Here is an 18,956-nt window from a genome sequence, read left to right as displayed (position 1 = left end):
GGCAGAGATATTTTAAATTCCATTGTTAATAAAAAGTCAGACACCTCCATTGCATGAACGATATTCTGACTTCAGTCACTCTTTGCAGATGCCTAGCTCTCTTCTTTGGTTAAAGAGGAATCCTATACTGACTGCACTCCTAATTCAGACATGATAATAGAATTTGCTCTTTAGTACCATCTTCATGGTTTCACTCCTTAGGATTTCCTTCTGGCATAGCTTGCAAATCCTTTTACTTTTTTCCTTGTTATGCCTCTGTTTCACTGGCACCTCGCGACCTCTAAAAGTTCTCCCAGGTTCCAAACTGCATTTTTTGGTGCCAGTTTCAGTCAGTCTTGTTTTTCTTGGAAATTAACACTAAATTCCTCTGATTGTGCTCATGCTCAGGGTCTTGGGTGTTCATCCTACTAGTTTTTTTCAGCATACACTAAACCAAGAAATTAGTCTCATTGGCAGAGCAGTCCCATTCTGCAGTTAATTTCTCTTTTTTTCCCCAAAAAACAGGTTCCAAAATTTGTTTTCAAAATCTACTGTGTATAGTGGCAAATACAGAGGTTGCTGGCTTATGTCAAGATTTGTTTCTTAAACACAATGTTGTGTTTTACTATGTCACTCACTTTCCTACTCTTTCCTGTTAGAAGCCTGGCTTTGAGAGCGGGTGAGCACCTTGTCATTGGAGTTGGGTAAGCTTCATGTCTAGGCTACAAGGCCCATAGCACTCACACTACAGAGATAACCTCCCAACTTGCTACCATTTACTAGGCATATTAAGAATCCTGCAAGATCTGTTCCTTTAGCTCCCACGGTGTCTGTGGATTTAAAAATACTAACAGTATTAAGACAGACAGATCCCTATTCTAAACAAGAATTCCTATGTGTAAGCTAGAAAAAAGAAAAACAACCAAAAAAAAACCCCAAAACCTTTCTGCAGAGAAGTGCCATTTGTAATCTTTGACATCTGAACATATCTCAAACACTAAAACAGGCATGAAGAAAATACTCTAAAATTGTTCTTGTTGTTATTGTCACTAAGGAAACAACTTCCTAGGAATCTGCAAGTTGAGTATACAGACGCTTTGATGTGCAGCCAGCTCTCTCTTTCAACATGCTTCCCAGCTTTCTGGAGAATCAGTTCTGCCCACCAAGGGAGCTCTCTCCTGCTCTGTCTCTGCTGAGTCCTTACTTCACAAGCAGATTGAACTCTAATGCTCCAGAAAAGCCATAGTCCAGATTTGCCACAATATGAGATATCAAAACAAAGCCATGACTAAGCCAAGGGATTTTGCCTTAAAATACTCCCCACTACAGTCCAACAGCACTGTTAGGAGACCTAGAGCAGCACAGGAGCTAGGGAATGTGGGAGGCACAAGGCAGAATTTTTCCTGTCTGTTCACTTGTGGTGGTGTTTTCAGCCATACTTCACCCCCTCTTCCCCTGCCCCTCCAATAATTTAGAAGCATGCTTTTTTTTGCATTGAGGTCAAGAGGGTATGTATAGGTTATTTAACCTTTTCATCCCTTCAAATAGAGTAGCCATCCACAAACTGCCTGTTGGAAATGATATATGGAATTTGATAATCTCTGAACCATGAGCAGGCATTATAAAGAAGAATCTTAGCTGACCTGTCTGCAAACCCTTTCAACATGCCATGCAAATAATTTAACATTAATTTAATAATAATCTAATAACAGTTTAGTGACCAAATTTGAGAGGTCCAGGATGTTCCCTAGTGGTTTTTAATTTCTCAGCATTGGCACAGCCAATGTATTCCATAGTCCTAGAGCCCCTTGTATCCCGAAGAACTTGATGAACAACATATTCTGCTGAAAGACATTCAAACAGGAGCATGCACACAGATATCCCCTGTCACCAGTTCTCCTGCAGACTGCAAATGAAATAGCAGTTAAATCCATTGAAAAGAGACATAGCTTATAACAGGCAGCAACTATTGAACAGAATCATTTGCTCTAATTTCCAGGGACTCAGCCAAGACTTACAGACAATGGTCCAAATAGAATACATGGCAAGACTTCACCAATATAAAAACATTTCAGAGAATTTGAGCTTTGAAAATACTTTCTCATTACCACTGATGGGAGTCCATGTCAGATCCCACTTCCTAAGGTTCCTTGGCAGTGTCAAGGAGGTCTCATGTACAGTTATGTTTCCCCAGGAACCAGAACATCTCCCAGTAGATAAGTTTACTTCTGGTGTGGCCCCTAGCTCCTTGCAGTCTCTAGTCTTCTCTTCCACTTCCTCTTGTGTAAAAAGTGTAACCTGGCTCTCTGTAACGCTCCTTTCTATGGCCTCTAGACCAAAAGTGCTTAAAAGGTCTAAAAGCAAAACTGTTATGTCCAAGTAAACAGCTGGACTACAATGAATCCATCTGTCAATGGCAACAATTCAATAACCACAGAGCAACCCTTTACCAAGGTAAAAATCTACGTGCCCAGCCAGCCAGGAGCCTTTGCTTTTATGTTGAATTCATCATCTATCTTTGTATCAAAGTGTTTTGTCAGCTCCTTGCTTGTGTATAAGGAGCTCACAGAAGCAAACTGAGTAGCCAACAGCCACCAATGGTGGTTTCATAGCAGAAGAGGAAAAAAACCCAGATTTTAATGTTACAGCTACACTGCTAAATACATAGGGCCTGGGACCGTTCCTTGACCTTGAGGTCAAGTAACATGTAATCATTTTTACCCATCCTGTTAAACTGCTTTACCACAAATTAAACTGGCCTCATCCAAACTGCCTATGAGAACACCCTCTGGGCCATGATTTTCCCTGAGCATTGTTTGTAATTGTGGTGTTTGCCTTTATTTCTTATATATCCTATTTATTAAACACTGCATAGAGAGAAATTCATTTGGAAATCAGATTCTCCCAGTTACTGCAGATTCTTCCTGTTTCCCTCCCATACTACAGCATTGTAAATGATTATCTGTTTTCCTAACCATTTTCAGTCTAATTGGTATTCATGCCAGTGCTAAGTCTAGCAAATGCACCATTGCTGAACAGATCTTACTGAAAACTGTTTCTTCCACGTAGAGGGAGTTGTGTTTTGTCTTGAAAAGACAACAGAAATTTCTGACTTTCCCTATAATAAAAATAAAAAGGCACATTGCAATACCTAAGCAATTGATAAATGTTTGGCAATGGATCTGTGCTTCTCTGAGCACCTAAGAGCTCTGAGGTTGTGAGTTTTCCACAGCTTATTCCTCGTTAACTACCAATTTAGGATAATGACAGTGATACTTTCAAGAAATCCTTTGGGAGAAGAAGAGTAAGTATCCACTTTTAAATTCTCTAAATCTATGAAGGAAATACTTACATACATATATATATATATATATATTTACCTTCTTTTACTTTAAATCTATTAACCCTAGTGCCTCATCCTTTACATGGAAGGCCTTTGTTTTGTAAGGAGGGATAAGAGATTGTTTTGATAGCAACAGTACACAAAACCTCAGAGAAATTGTACTCAGCTGTCAGATTTTATTCAAATTTTCCCTATGTCTTTATGCAAATCAAAGCGGATTTCCCTCCAGTAACTTCAAACATATACGTTGTGGATGTTTGTAGATAACCAAGTGATCGCAGACTCCCTTAATTGACAGTGGAGAAAAAACATCATTTGGGGGCAGCATCTGATTTATTTTAAATTACTGCTTCAGGTAAAAAATTAATTGAACCCTATAGTCTTATGCTTCTTCGATGTATCTCAGGTAGATATATTGTAGGAATTTATTTAAACTGTAAGGTCTCCAGGAGTCTTGCGTAAGGTGTTGCACTTTTGCAATGGAGCTTCATTATTATTGGAGCAACATGTTGGAGAAATCACCAAATGAACAAACAAGTTTCAATATATAGACTGATTTATTTAAATTATTTACTTTAAAAGAATTAAAAGAACATTAGTAGACTGTCTACTGACAGACATATTAAGAAATCAGGGTCATCTTGTTGATTCAATGGTATTGTAGTAAGGCCAAGTTGCAACAAGCAAGAAGAATATATACTTGACAAACATTTCAACATTGCTGACATTAATAACAATGGTTCCTTCCCTTAGCTCATTGCAAAACATTGTGTAGGAGCTCTTCCAAAACTGCTCATGGGAAGCTAAAATGCAAAATAACAGGTGGAGCAATGCGTAAGTCACACTGAACTTTGCCTGCTTTCTGTTGTTACTTATGGGGTCGCTAAAGACAGTAGACTACAGATATAGATGATAAAGAATAAGGTGTGGAAGTGTACAGAACATTTCGTAAAGCCAGGCACGATAATACAGAGCTGCCAGCCATGGATCTCATTTTAATGTTGGCTGAAGTCACAACATTGGTAAGAAAAGCTTGAATCCCAGTTGAACAAAGAGGGCACACAGCAAAAAGGGTACTGGACAAACTTGGCACTTTAGGGAGCAGAAAGTACTTGGAGAAATGTGCATTTGTTTGCTCTTTTGCTCATGTGATTATTAAATGGGATGGCAAATCAGTATGGTTCATTTCGCTGAGCACAGAGGAATTTATATCTTTTTAGGGACTAGGTCTTTGTGGAAGGCTAAGGTCAGCCTCAGATGATGTCACTACTACCAGTTCAATTTAGAGCATGTTGTTAGATTTTTTTTTCTTTGTGTTCCCTTACATCAGTCATTTTTCTGAGCCTTCTTGATCTTAGAGGAGAAAAAACTGCTACAAAGGTTAATACAATGTTTAGAAGTGCTGAAAGTCAAGGCAGCAGGATGATGGACAACATTCTGATCTAAGTTGCTCCACCAGCCAAGGAAGCTAAGTCTTGAGATGCATTTTGAGGAAAGATGGAGATTATTTTATGTTGAGAGCAGTTGCAGAGATGTGAAACAGCAAGATAGGTTCAGCCATCTTCAAGTCTGTCATCTTCATCTTTGTCATTCCTGATACAAAGGCACATTGTTTTCTGTTGTACGGGTTATATCTCCAGGCTGACCTTTCACCTGTTCCAGGCTAAATGTAAATACTGAGGCATTAAAGATGGTGATTTTTCAGGTCACACAGAAGTAGTAGCACACTAGGGTGATGCATTTTGGAAATGGCAAGGACACAGCAGAAAGCATAGAAAAATTTTACAGGTTGGAACCAGCCCATGATTCACAAGCTCTAACATTTCGGGTTAAAGCTCTCAAAGCTGATTTACAAAATGCAAGTTTGTACATGTTGCTAAAGAGAGTGATATGGATTAGCTTGGACATGCAGTCAGACATGCCTGCATAGTCTTTTCAATCTGGCCAATTCAGATTAAGTCAGTAGATCTCATTTAAATTTTTTAGATCATCTTGTCTAGCTTACCTGGCTCTTCCACAGCACTCACTGTCCAGTATTCCCACATAGTTAATGGAGGTAAAAAGGACGTCCAATTTACATGAATTATTTTAGAAACCTACTTGGGATCAAAAAAATTGAGATCTGGACTCCACTGCCTATAAAGGCAGCATATAATATACAGTCATTTAGTCAGAAGTAACAGGGGAAAGAAAGTTGGACAGCAAAAGATCTGTGTCTTGGACACCCAGAAGTGCCAAGACAAAATGAGAATATTCAGTCAGGCTGTCATAAGGAATGTAAACTGAGATCAGATCATGGCACAGCTGCCATGGATTGACCTTTTCCCCTGCTTGAGATTAGGACAGTGATGATGTATGGATGGAGGGACAATGCCTAAGGTAACAGGACAGAGCCAGCATGGACTAGTGAGCTGTACAAGGCAGCATAATAAAAGATGAAGCATAGGCTGAGAATATTTCAGCCGTAAAGGTGCGAAGTCCTGCGCCTGGGATGGGGCAACCCCCAGTATCAGTACAGGCTGGGCAGAGAATGGATTGAGGCTGCCCTGAGGAGAAGGACTTGGGGGTGCTGGTGGGCAAAAAGCTCAACATGGCCTGACAATGTGCGCTCACAGCTCAGGGGGCCAAGCAAATCCTGGGCTGCATCACGAGCAGCATGGCCAGCAGGTCGAGGGAAGGGATTCTCCCTCTCTGCTCCGCTCCGGTGAAAACCCCCCTGCAGTGCTGTGTCCAGCTCTGGAGTTCTCAGCACAGGAAAGACATGGACCTGCTGGAGGGGGGCCAGAGGGGGGCCACAAATATGATCAGAAGGATGGAAACCCTTCCCTGTGAGAAACGGCTGAGAGAGTTGAGGTTGTTCAACCTGGAGAAGACAAGGCTCTAGAGAGACCTTATAGCTGCCGTTCAGTACTTAAAGAGGGCTTATAAGAAAGATGGGGACAGAGTTTTTAGCAGGGCATTTTGCAACAGGACAACAGGTAATGGTTTTAAACTAAGAGGAGGTAGATTTAGATGAGACATTAGCAAGAAATCCTTCCCTGTGAGGGCAGTGAGGCACCAGTACAGGCTGCCCAGAGCAGCTGTGGGTGCCCCAGCCCTGGCAGTGTCCAAGGCCAGGCTGGATGGGGCTGGGAGCCACCGGGGCTGGGGGCAGGGGGGGGTTGGTCCTGGGCGTGGCAGGGGGCTGGAACTAGGTGATCTTTAAGGTCCCTTCTGACCCAAACCATCTATGTATTTATGAATTATGTAGGAAGAAAAACATGTTCTAGATTATTCTGTCACAGGAGCTGCTTGTGGTAGTTGAATCTGGAGAAAGGTGAATGCAGTCTCAAGGTACCTCAGGGAAAATAATTCCAGGAACAATGTGGAGCTATACAAATACACCTGCAATGTAGTAATTCTTTTGTGGTTCAGTATCTTAACTGTGATGTCCCAAGACAGCAATACCAAAGGGCATTTCCAAGTCCTGCATCAGAGTATATGAAAATGAGCTGAACTCCTTCTGTGTGGGGTAAGAGCACTGAGGCCGAGATTTGAGCAGTCTCATTTGAAATCACCAGGAGGGATCAGAAACCCAGGACAGGATTTAGACTGCAGATTAAACTGTCTCTGTGGCATTTATTGAAGACTTTCCAAGCTAATGAGTTACAGAGCTCACTCTATAGTAGATACCTATGTCTATCTCAACATCAGGCATTGGCCTGGGGCCAGAATCAGTAGCCTGAACGCTGGTGTTTGGTGTCACCAATGCCCCAAGGTATTTTACCTGCCCTTATACGGAGGGTAAAAGATGTGATGTACATAAGCATCGTACCTACAGATCCCTGGTAGATCTTAGATACCCCAGGGAACCTCAGATGGCACCCAACACCTATGTTCAGGGGGCTGAACCATGTCCTAAATCTCCTTTGACTATAGCAGAGGCTTTTGTCCTTAGGTACGGGTAACCATTTCAAAACACACACCTATCTTTACGTGTCTTAATCTATGACTTGAATTGCATTTCTGGTCAGCATGGTAGAAACAATCCTAGCAAAAAAAGACATGCAAGTCTTCCAAACAGAGGAAAGGGAGTAAGCTGAATGCCAGAGGTAAAAATCTGTCAGGGGTACACTTGCTGGGGGAACCAAAACATTGGTGACATTCATTTCTTCTCCTTTTCTGAATAACATGCAGACTTTTGTAGTCTTTGAAGGCTCTTTTCCATGACCATCAGTGCTACACCCAGCTGTGGTACAAAAAGCAAGTCGGAGAACAAAAAGCAAGAGAATGCAGAGCAGTGTCCAGAGACTTGACTGCTGCAGAGAAACAACTTCAACATGGCTCATGATGGCTTTTCATGCTGCTCTCTCCTCTGCAATCACCGAGTACTATTCTCTGATGAAGTTTGTTCCAGCTGTTCGCCCACTGTACATAATCATCTTGGCTAACTAACCCATTCACTAGCACAAAACCACCCAAGATGTCAAACTCCACGCAACTCGAATGAATGAGTGTGGATTGTGGAATCCAAGGCTCCAGTGACAGCTGTGACACATTCACAGCCTTAGTCATGAAGAGCTTAAGCATCTGCGGTATTTCTGATGCTCTCTCATCTCCTTTGCATCTTAAGTTAGAGCACAAAACTCCTGGAAGGAATCCAAAGATCCAGCTCTCTAAAACACAGGAAATGAGTAACTTTACTAACTTTAACTTGGGCTTTTACATAATGCACTTGTGCTGGCTTTTTTATATAATTTGTTTCTAGGCCAGCTCTTAAGAGAGGAAGTTCTGTTGTGTGTCCAACATCTCAGAAATGTACTAAGCCCAAGCTCATATTTGACTTTTGGTACTAGTTACATTATTTTAAGGTTTTAGATACACATATAAATGTCCTTATTACAAAAAAAAGAATTGCTTTTTAAAAGGAAATGCTTTTTACTTATGACCATAATGTTCCATTTTATGGTTTTGCTAGAAATGAAAAAAGCTTCTATAAACCTACTTCAAAAATGCGACAGTAAGAGCAGAAACAGAAATGCTGTGACTTAATAAAGTCTTACCATTCCAGGAAAAAGAATTAATAGTTAAGGATATCTTAGCTTTTTTAAACTGCCTTTCTAAATAAATATAGTTTCTTTCTGCAGTGGAGAAGGGTATCTCTTACTACTGCAACGTTAATTCCAGTCTACTGATCAATGTGTTCTGGGAGGTTCAGATATATTTTTTTTCATTATGTGGATTTCAGTAAATATTTTTAAATGTCATAGTTAAGGAGGAAGGTGCTAGTTAAATCAATTTTTCAACTGACTGGGGGATTTTGTTAGCTTAGGACAGAGGGTAGATGTATTATTAAAAAAAAGCATCAAGCTATTGATTTATGGCAAAAAGCCGGCTTTTAGATCATGTAATCCTAAGCATGTCAAGTGCTCCAAGCTGGTCAAAATGTACTTCACAAGGTGCCAACCCTAAGCTAATAAGGTCCAGTCAGCATTCATCTCCATCTTCTTGCAACTTACAGTGTAGCTATTCACAAGTAGGGTGTATTAGATGAAGCTTGGAGCATTGCACAGCTTCTGGCTAGCTCAGAGAACAAGCAAAACAAGCTTGCATCTGCCTGCAGAAAATCATGTTGCCATCCTAGATGTGTGCCTGTGTTGATGTATTCCCCCTGTTCATAAAATTATATACAAGCTTCAGTTGGCAAATCTGTCTTTGTAATTGGAGATGCTCTAAAGACAGAAAGTGTTGATACACGCAGAAGGAACCCACTGAGATTTAAAATAAGCAATGAATAATAATTAAAAGAAAAAAAGACAAATAGATAGGATGTTGCCTGGGACACATGGCATGAATTCTCCCTGCAACGGACAGCCTGAGACTGCCATTGGTTGAATAAAGGGAAGATATGGGTGAGGAAGGTGTGGGGGCTACCACAGAGAGCTTGGGCTTTTTAGAAAGATTAACATCTATCACAATTTGCTATTGCTATGAGCTAGCAAAAAATTACCAGTCTTCGCCTGAGCACAGATGAGAGCAAGAGAGGAATTACACTCTGAGATACTACAGAAAGATTAATCGCACTGACTTTGGATGTGGATGCTGCTGCAAGAGCCTCCATGGGGTGATTCAGCTGACTTCAGGATGAGATGAACCACCCTCCCCACATATAGTGGATTGGGGTGATTAGCATGGATATGACCACCTAGTTTTCAGATGCTTAAGTGAGAGTAGATGAACATCACCCAGGCTGCTTAACACTTCTGAGCAAGAAAGCCTTCCTCCACATGAAATGAATGGTAATTTTGCCAGGGCATCCTTTGGGGCCAAGTTTTCCCCTTGAGAATATGGAAATTTATACCTCCTTCACTCCTCAGAGGTGGACCTAAGGATACATCTACTCCCTATGAAAGAACTTGATTCTGCCACATTTCCCTTCAGTAGGGCATTTTTCCTTAAGAATCCCCACCCAATCAGCTAGGACAATATACTGTCCCCTGCAGGAAATGAAAGTAGCAAAACTTGCCTCATTCTTCAGAACTAAAGAATAAAAATATCTAGCCTATTAACCCACCATGCAGATTAAAAGGGCTTTTCCTGCCCTAATCCTCAACTCCATTTAGCAGGCCCAACAAATCACAGATAAGGGACTATAATTATCCTTCCATTTGCAGCTCCTGAGCAATCATGACCCAATCATCTCTAATGGAGTGCAAAAGCCACTGTGATTGAGGCTTCTTTGTGAAATGCATCAACATGGGATGGACAAACCTGCAAAGGTATGTGGCAGAAGTTTAATGTTGTATATTCAGTAAGGAGTACTTAGACTTCAATATTCCCAAAATATTAGAAAATAAATTATTATTATTATTGCTATTGTCATAACTATTGTGAAGAAGAGTTAGACCAGATAAATATTTGTCCCTTTAGCACTAGAGTGAATTATGAGTTATACTAAGAAAAACTAGAATTATTTTGTTGGGTTTGGAGTTTTAGGTTGGTTTTTTTTGTGGGTTTTTTTTGCCTTTTTTTAAACAGTGGTATTAAGCAGAGGTTTAAACACCTTTTAAAACTTTATTTCTGAAACAGTCTGTCTATTAAATAGATCAGAGCAGTTTCAGAATATAGTCCTACCTTAAACCATCCAAGAGTAAAATGTGACACCTGAATGAGCAGGAATGAGACTGTCAGGATGTCTCCAGAGCAGATAAATTCTAATGGCAAATGCAAAGGAGCTCATTCTATGGGATGGTTATCTCAGAAAAATTTGGATTCAACTGTAGAAAGAACCAGAGTAGCAAACAAGAGTCACTGTAACTGCGTCTGTGTATTTCTGCAGGGAAAATTTCCTTTCCAAGGAATCCCTTTCCAAGGGAATACTCCTCAGCACAACAGCCATGTTAGCTTTAAATGCTCTGTGTGACAAGGCTTCTACCTTTTCTTCAGGAGATGGAATGATTTAGTGCCTCCTGAGAAGTTCTACCCTGAAATTATTAGTCCTGCTACTCTACAGATCAGCCCATTAGCTTGCATGGAGATACAATCAATGAACAGCAATGAGTTACGTAAACAAGGTTTAAACAACAAAAAGTTCCTAGTTTGCCTTGTGGAGATAAAAGTTCAAGCCTAAGAAGACAGATCAATAAATTGAGAGAGCAAAGGTGGTCAGAGAATAAAGCACAAGCAAAGCAATGGGGTGAGGGCTTGACATTCTGCCGTGAAGTACTCTGCAAAAAAGTCTGGCTTTCTTCCCATATATTCGTGTCCACTCAGTTACAATCCAAACAGCGTTTCAACAGCTACCACAGACACATGAATTCTAGTACTTGTTAGCATTGTGGAAGACTACCAAATACCTTTCTGTATGCAGAGCATTTTTAAGAACAAACAAATTCAGCACTGAGGGAACTGGAAAAGTATCCCATCAAAGGATGCTGTATATATTGGGTAGCAGGATACTCCGAAACAGAGTGGTGTTGCTGTCCTTGATGATACATAATGAACAAAGATGACTTTAAAGTTCTAGATAGGAAAAAAGAGGAAGTTCCTCACTGGTGCATTTGCATCCCTTTCAGTAGAGTTGTTCCACTTCTGCACTGGTGTGGAAAACTCACTCCAAAATCCTGTTGACTGCAGCATGTACTGAATCCCACCCCCACTGTCTTCACAAGTGATATGGGATGGCTGCATGTGGAAAGAAAGGGGATGGAAACAAAGAAACATAAGCCAACACAAAAATACACTTTGCCGACTTAAAGGTTGAGGCTGCACTCTCTGGGCCAAGTAGTGGGGTGGGTGAAATAAAATTCAGTACCTCCACTGACTTCTATAAGCTGATATCAGTTTACCTCTCCTGAGAACTGTGGCAAATAAATAACACTTCTGTTAAATCAGGATTAACTGTAAGACGTGACATTTCTGCCCGTCTTAATGCCAGATATGATTTAAAGCATGATCCTGTCCTGAGTTTACTTTTTCTCAGTGCTTCTTAACTCAAATACTCTGGTTTCATTAAAAGATAATCTGAGCTAATTTAGGAATTAGACTGTTTGTACTAAGTGTGCTCAGAAGGAAGGAAAGGAAAACAAAATCTGCTACATTGAAATGAATCAGCTTGGGGACATGGGTCTCAACTTAACAAAGGCGTAGGCACATATGGAACTCAACCCCAGAAAAAATATCTCCAGGATGCTGGCTCAGTCAGCCAAATGAAGAGAGATGTGATGAACAAAGGTCTGAACGTGATCAACAGTGCAGCCCACAGTCTCAGAAATCTCGGGTTTTCTCTCCCTGGTAGCATCCCACAACAAAGCTTCTGCCTTCGTGTTTACAAGCTTCACACATACACTGACAACAGAAGATCTAGAGACCTACATGCGGCTGTGGCACCAGCATGCAAACAGCAGACATCTTAAATCTATGGGGAAGAAGGACCCCCTCCTCTTTTCTTTCAGAGACCCCAACAAATAATGGAAGGCTGAAGCCAAGAAGCTATCACAAAGCTAGTTCCCTGTTTAAAGACAAATATGTGTATTGTAGCTGCCCTGAATGAACAACAAAGCAGCAAACATTGCCCTCAGCACATAGAAGGGGGGGGGGGGGGGGGGGGGGGAAGGTAGGAGACCATAACCCAGAACTGTAACCGACATGCAAGCAGATAGGTCAACTTTAATCCAACTCCCATTACTGCACTGAATAGCTTTCCTTAATTATTCATCAAACTCTGGAGCAGTATTGCCTCAACCCATAGGACAACTTCTTTCAAGGCAGCTCCAGGGTGTTATGTTTTAGCCAAGTATAGGTGCTTGTATAATGCATTCTTTCTCTGTAACTGTATGACTCTCACTGTAAGGAGTTTGCCTTCATGCTGTCACTGACAGTAACCCTAAGTAACCATACATGCCTTTTGATTACTGTATGCTAGCCAGGGAAACATTTCCCCCCCACACCTGACCAGTGTTGCATAGGTTGAATGGAGACGTGAGATGGCTGTGTACCCAAACAGCAGCAAAGGAAAATCCATTTGCTGTTTGTTGACTCCAACAGATGAAAAAAAAAACAAAACCAAAAAAAAAAACAACCCACAAAAAACAAAAAAACAACAAACCCAAACAAAAAAACCCACCTAACCCCACAAACAAAAAACCCAAACACCACCCAAAAAGCTGCTTCAGTTACACTGCATATTGCCATACCAGTCCAAAACTTGCAATGTAATTAAAATACACAAGACAGACAGTAATCCATAATACCCTAGGAAAGAATCAGGTCACTTTGCTGCCTTTTTCACTTTGTCGAAAATTTATTATTGTTATTATAATTATAATTACCTCTAGTGCTACTGCAATATATTCTTCAAGCTAAAGGCTTCTGTTTACCAGCCGATTAGATGCAGAGGAAAGCCACTGACTTCCAGGGAGTTCATCCAAACCTGCTTCTGTGTAAGTGGGATGCTTGTCTAGCCATAAACACCGGCATGACACTAAACAAAACCACCTCTCTTTTCTTTTTTCCATGCATTTGCCAGTCCTGAACAGCATGCTGCATTTCTCTCCGTAGCCCTAAACTCTTCAGATTCCAATACACACCTGAACTGTGCCCGTGTTCAATCCACAGCCCAGCGGTAAGCACTGTCCTGTATGCTGTCTCTCTGACTTAAGATGTGCTTTACATAAAGATATTACTAGAACCAGCTGTTCAAATACTGATAAGGAGAAATGCACAGAGGCATGCAAGCAGAGGTCAAAGGCAAATTAAGGCAATTTTTACTACTGCCCCACAGTAAAAACGGCAAAGTCCTGGTGCACTGCTTGAAGGGTGAATCAGAGTTTCTGCGGCAGGTGAAGATGCAGAACTGCAAAGGGAGCCTTGAGCTCGAAAATGCCAACAGCAGCACCGGGTCTGTTAGCAATCAGGTTTTATTTACCAGCCATATTGTGTTAAAAACAGACGTGATCCCCATACCGAGCACGTTAACCTGTCACCACTTGCGAAAGGAGATTTATGTGTTTGAAAAGAACTAAATCTATCTCGCGGACGCATCCTCAAAGCCTGCAGTTCTGGCTGAAGACAGAAAGCCTGCATGCTAGTCCCCTCCAAAAGAAGTATTCCCAGGTCCTGGGGAAGATGAGGGAACAGCCGATAAATCAATGTCACTCTAAGACAAGCCGGCGGTTCCTTTTCCCTCGCCGGCTGCGGGAGCTGGCGCTTGGGCATCTCAGGATCGGCCCGAGCGGGGCAGAGCCGGGCTGCCGCTGCCCACCGGTACCCGCTGCCCCCCGGTACCCACTGCCCCCCGGTACCCGGCCCGAGCGGGGCAGAGCCGGGCAGCCGCTGCCACCCCGGTACCCGGAGCCGGCGCGATGCTACCCCTGCTGGAGGAGGGGGAGAGGCCGGGGAAAAGGACTTACCATTGCAGCAAGGATCCGTCCCGGCGCTGGAGATGCTGCATCCCTTCGGTGCCCGGGCGGCGTGGGAGCCAGCCGCGGGGGACACTGGCCGGGGTCCCCGGCAGGAGCTGGCCAGCGCCGGCTGCCCGCGCTGGAAGTGAGCGGCCGCGGCCGGGCTCCCCCCGCCTCGCTCGCACCGGGCGGAGGAGGGGTCGGCGCCTCCGAAGGGAATCCAAATTCCTCCTCCCTCGCCTGCCGGTCATGTCCAGGCTGCCTTTGCTCAGGGGATGGGCCAGCTCCTGGCCGTGAAGGAATTTGCCATCGCTAAATTAAAAACAAAAACAAAAACAAAAAAAAACCAAAAAAAAAAAAAACAAGAAAAAAAACCCACCAAACAACCCAAACCACCAAAAAAAAAAAAAAAAAAAGCCAAAAAAAACCCCCAAAACCAAACCAAACACCCCAACCAAACCACCAAAAGCCAACACCCCCACCCAAAAGCAAACAAATCAAGAAGGGAGAGAGGAGATCTGCGATCTGCAAACTTTTCTTTTCCCCCCCCGACTTCCCCCCCCCCCCTTTTTTTTTTTTTTTTTTTTTTTTTTTTTTTTTTTTTTTAGTGGAGATTATATGTGCTCGGGAAGTAGGGGGTGGGATGGGGGAGGAGGATGGTCTCCAAACTGGATCAGATGCTCTGCCTGCGAGTCAAGGCTACGGTGTGCTCGCCCCTGTGTTTCTGTGTGTGTGTGTGATTCTCACAGCCAGACAATGCTCTGCAAAGCGAGCTGGTCCTGCGGAGAAATGCAAACACCTCCTCCCCCAAGTGCCTGAGGAAAGGAACGGGGATATGGAACCAATAGCTTGTCCTTGCCTGGTCTCATTACTATGGAGGAAGAAAAGGAAACCAATGAGGAGGAGCAGGAGGAGGGGTTTATTCAAATTAAATTTCTTAAATCAAACACCCCCCACCCCCGTTCCCTTTCCTCCTCCTACCTCCCCCAAATTCTCCTTCTCCTTGTCACCTAAGCACCGTTTCTGCCGTCCTAGAGATTTTTTTTTTTAATTAGTGTGACAAGGTCAGCAAAACGCGGTGATAGGAAGGAGGACGGCATCGCTGCTGGAAGGGAGAGGGGGCTGTGGGAGCGAGGGAGAAGGGAGGCAATTTCTCCCTGAGCTGCAGAATAGTTGATTGCAAAAAGAAAAAATTATAAAGTAGCTGGAGTTGTCAGGGAGGGGAACGGAGGGGAAGCGGAGCAGGAATTTCACCTGGAAGCATCATTTTGCTGATGGTATTTGCGGATAGGCAGGTGGCCCGTGTCCAGGACGAGCCCTCTGAGCTTGTGGAAAGCATCTCCTCCCCTCCCACAGCAGACACACACCCAGGAAGGGAAGTGACTGCACAGGAACAGCAGCATCTGCACTGTCCTGCATTGCCTCAGAGCTACACAGCAACAGCATTCCTGCAAAGGCAGTGCAGGAGTGGTACCTGTTGCAAGAAAACCAGTGAAGTGGAGCTGTAGAGAGTGCTGAGACGATTAGCAAGAGCCTAAGGGATGTCCAGTTCGTTCCTGGGACTTGTATCTGGAAAAGACTGGGGTGGCACATGACTCCTGCAAGGTAAGCACACAAAAGTATTCAGTCGCTGCTCCTGGCTGGAGAGGGTAGCACTCAAGGGGAAGCTCCCCAGACCTGGGAAATGCTCAGTAAACATCTACAGCAGGCCTCGAGGAGCCCTCTGCCAGGGCATCCCGTGGAGACACTTGGCACCACACTGCTTTTGCTGTTGCCAACCATGCTGCTCTCAGGCCCCACAGATCCATGTCAAGCACTTGACATGCTGAATACCCCTGTCCTTCCCCAAATTCTCAGACACCCGCACTGTAAGAGCGGCTGCCTGATGATGAGGCTTTTCAAATTACCCTGAAATTTCACAGCACCTGGGATAGTGGCACTGTTGCTCTTCCTCTTGTAGAAGCCCTTTCCTCTGCTTATCTTTTACCCATTGCCCTTCATTTTCTTCATCACCCATCTTCCATTTTCCTTTGAGTGTATATTAATTTAAAATCCTCCATGCCTTTACCCTGCTCCTAGATTAAACAAAGGAGAGAAAAAAAGCAATTTGGTTATAAAAACATCTAAAGCCATTACCTGTCCAGTGTAAAAATCCCTGACCCAATTACTTACTTGTACTTTACAGTCCCTGTGGCTCTCAGTCCAGGTGCAGGAGCCTGAGGGGCATAGCTCCACAAGAGCAGCACTAGACCAGACAGCCTTGCTCCCATCCCCTTGGCACCGTAACAGCCCCCTGGCTGCAGAGATGCCTTCTCTTCAGAAAAGCATGCACAGACACATTGTGAATGCATTCAGCTCTGGTTTTATTCCAGCACCATGGGGCAGTAAAAAGAATCAGCTAGACTTTTCAAAGCTTCCCTTTTCACATTTTCTGCCAGTTATGCCATCTTCTCTAGCCACATCTCACAGCTTTCAGTAACCTCACTAAATACGACAGGAACAAAAGAAAACAGACAAAAGATGTAGATATTTACATTGTATAGCTGAGATATTCAGCCTGTGTACTCTATACAGTCATGAATGAGAGAGGCACTACTAGGATGTCATCTATTGTACCTACTTTGTCTGTCTCCATAGTATAAAAACACCTGACTATATTTTCATGAAATGTTGAGAGAGCCAAGATTAATTAAATCAGACACCGAGTTGTTAGTCAAGTATATCTCAGCAAGCCTTATTTTTCTGCATCCTAAATGGTAAGGTGTGGGACAAAGAAACCTCTACAGCAAATTGTTTGTTCTACTCATGAAAAAACATCTATGCTTGCTCTACAGACCTAAAGAATCTCTTCCCCCTGAAAAAAAAAAAACAACAAACCCACAACAAAACCCCAGCTGTGTCACCTCAAAACTTCCAGAATTTATGGCAGTCCTACCTCAAAAACCAGAAGCCCCCCTGTGAAATGTTGTCTTGGGTTACTAAGCATGGAATAAGGCTCCCAGCTGTTCATATATTATGTGCTGCTCCAACATCTGCTCCCTCTCTTTCCCTGGAGAAGGGCAATGGGCCAAAAGAATCATCTAGTGGCCCGTATCCAGCTGCAGTTGGACTGCCCTAGATGATCTCAGCTGATATTCATATCAGGTTTCCTGCTGAAGTAATCAGGAGAGTCTACCTAAGAACTTTGTTCTCTGAAGAAGACACTTTTCTTTAGGAGAAAACAATTAAACCATTTTCAGGCAAACAAGGCTTTACTATTATCCTCATGAGCCATCTATTAAATAGATTTTCATCATTTAAGTGTGTGTAAAGCATCATAGCCATTACCCTGGCTGGCCTGAGAGACTGACAGGGGCAGGAGACGGCTTCCTGAGAGAAAAATGTGAGCTACTGCTGAATGGCCTAGAGAGCCATCCATCTGCCATCCTGCACAGGGGCAAGACATCGGCAAGCTGGCTGCTGGAGTGTGTATTGAGACTGGGTTAAAGGTATTTTGCTGGAAGGTCCTTGTCGTTGTCTTTTATTTTGACACCTCAGGTGTGATTTAGTTAACCGAATAGCTAGGTCTGCATGGGCTAACCATCTCTCCCTTCATAGTAAGGTCAGGTCTGATCAGTGCAGTCACAGGAATATAAGGCAAGATCCATCTCATCCCAAGGAGATATTGAAAGCTTGGAGGAACTGTGTCCTAAATGTACCTGTTTCTCTCCACAGACATCAGACACAAGGGGAGCACTAGCCCAGCTTGGCAACACCCACAAAGTAGACGTCTAAGGTTTAATGAGATTAATTCCTCTTTCACTATCAAGCTGACAAGCCTGAAATACTGAGACTCACCCATCTGGCAGCTTCTCCTCTGCCAGGACAAGAACTACCCCTGGATAGTGCCACAGCCTCCCACCTACCCTGAGATCCCACCTGCCATACCCTATTGGCCTGCAGATCCCCTGATGTGATGATCAGCTGTACTGGGGATCAAAAAAAGGCCCAGAAGAAAAGAAAGATCTCCTGTGCTGAGGTGTGAGGTTGAGAAATCCCTCATGCCAGATGAAGCCCTCTGCTCTGCATATTCCTCAGTCACTTCCTACCAACCAGTAGATTTCTAACAGTGAGAAAGAGACATCTCCTGGTTTCTGAGGACAAGATCTGGTGGAGGCAGAGAGTAGGAGAAAACAGCTATTTATGCAGACAATGACAGTAATGTGTTCCCTTGCTAGCTGTTAAAACAAGCTGTACTGTTTTAAGACATTTCTATGAGTGGAACTGTGTCCACAGATGGGAAGAATGCAGAATGCTAAATACCCCACTTGCTATGATTAACTGGGACATACTTGGTGTGTAGGCAAAGGTCTACATCACTGTGTTAGAAGGCAGTATCTTCAAGTGTGAACTTAAAGAGCAGCAGGTATCCTGTTGTATTCTTACTCTTACCTTTTAGTTAATGTAAGGCAGCGTAGCCCACAGAGATGTGTACCTCAGGCTGCTGGAAGGTGGCATAGCAGCCACTAGTGAGAAGCTGAAGTGCTGTAAATTCACTCCCAGATGACTGGACAGGAGGCTGTTGATCAAATTCCTCAAAGGGAATTTAATTGAATCAACCTCCTTGATTCCCGTATGCAGCCTTTCTTTGCTTCCCCCAGCACTGTAATGAGGTTTATTGGAGAGCAACTGCAACCTTCCCTCACCAACTCCCCTCACTTCGCTCACACATGTTCTTCTGCAAAGATGCTGTAGTTAACTACTTAGAAAAATGA

At 43.1% G+C, this 18,956-nt stretch overlaps 1 protein-coding gene across 4 annotated transcripts in view; it reads right to left on the bottom strand.

Annotated features, from left to right (window-relative positions):
* Positions 1-14,544, bottom strand: part of ADCYAP1R1 (ADCYAP receptor type I) — a 140,555-nt gene extending 126,011 nt beyond the window's left edge. For all 4 annotated transcript variants that reach the window (XM_040593097.1, XM_040593098.1, XM_040593099.1 and 1 more), the window contains exon 1: positions 14,212-14,544. The gene's annotated coding sequence lies outside the window, so the exon portion shown is untranslated. The remainder of the gene's footprint in view (positions 1-14,211) is intronic.
* Positions 14,545-18,956: the final 4,412 nt, after the last annotated feature.

Source organism: Falco naumanni, chromosome 4 (genome assembly GCF_017639655.2).
Source record: "Falco naumanni isolate bFalNau1 chromosome 4, bFalNau1.pat, whole genome shotgun sequence".
Lineage (NCBI taxonomy): Eukaryota > Metazoa > Chordata > Aves > Falconiformes > Falconidae > Falco > Falco naumanni.
This window is presented reverse-complemented; position numbering and strand designations above follow the sequence as displayed.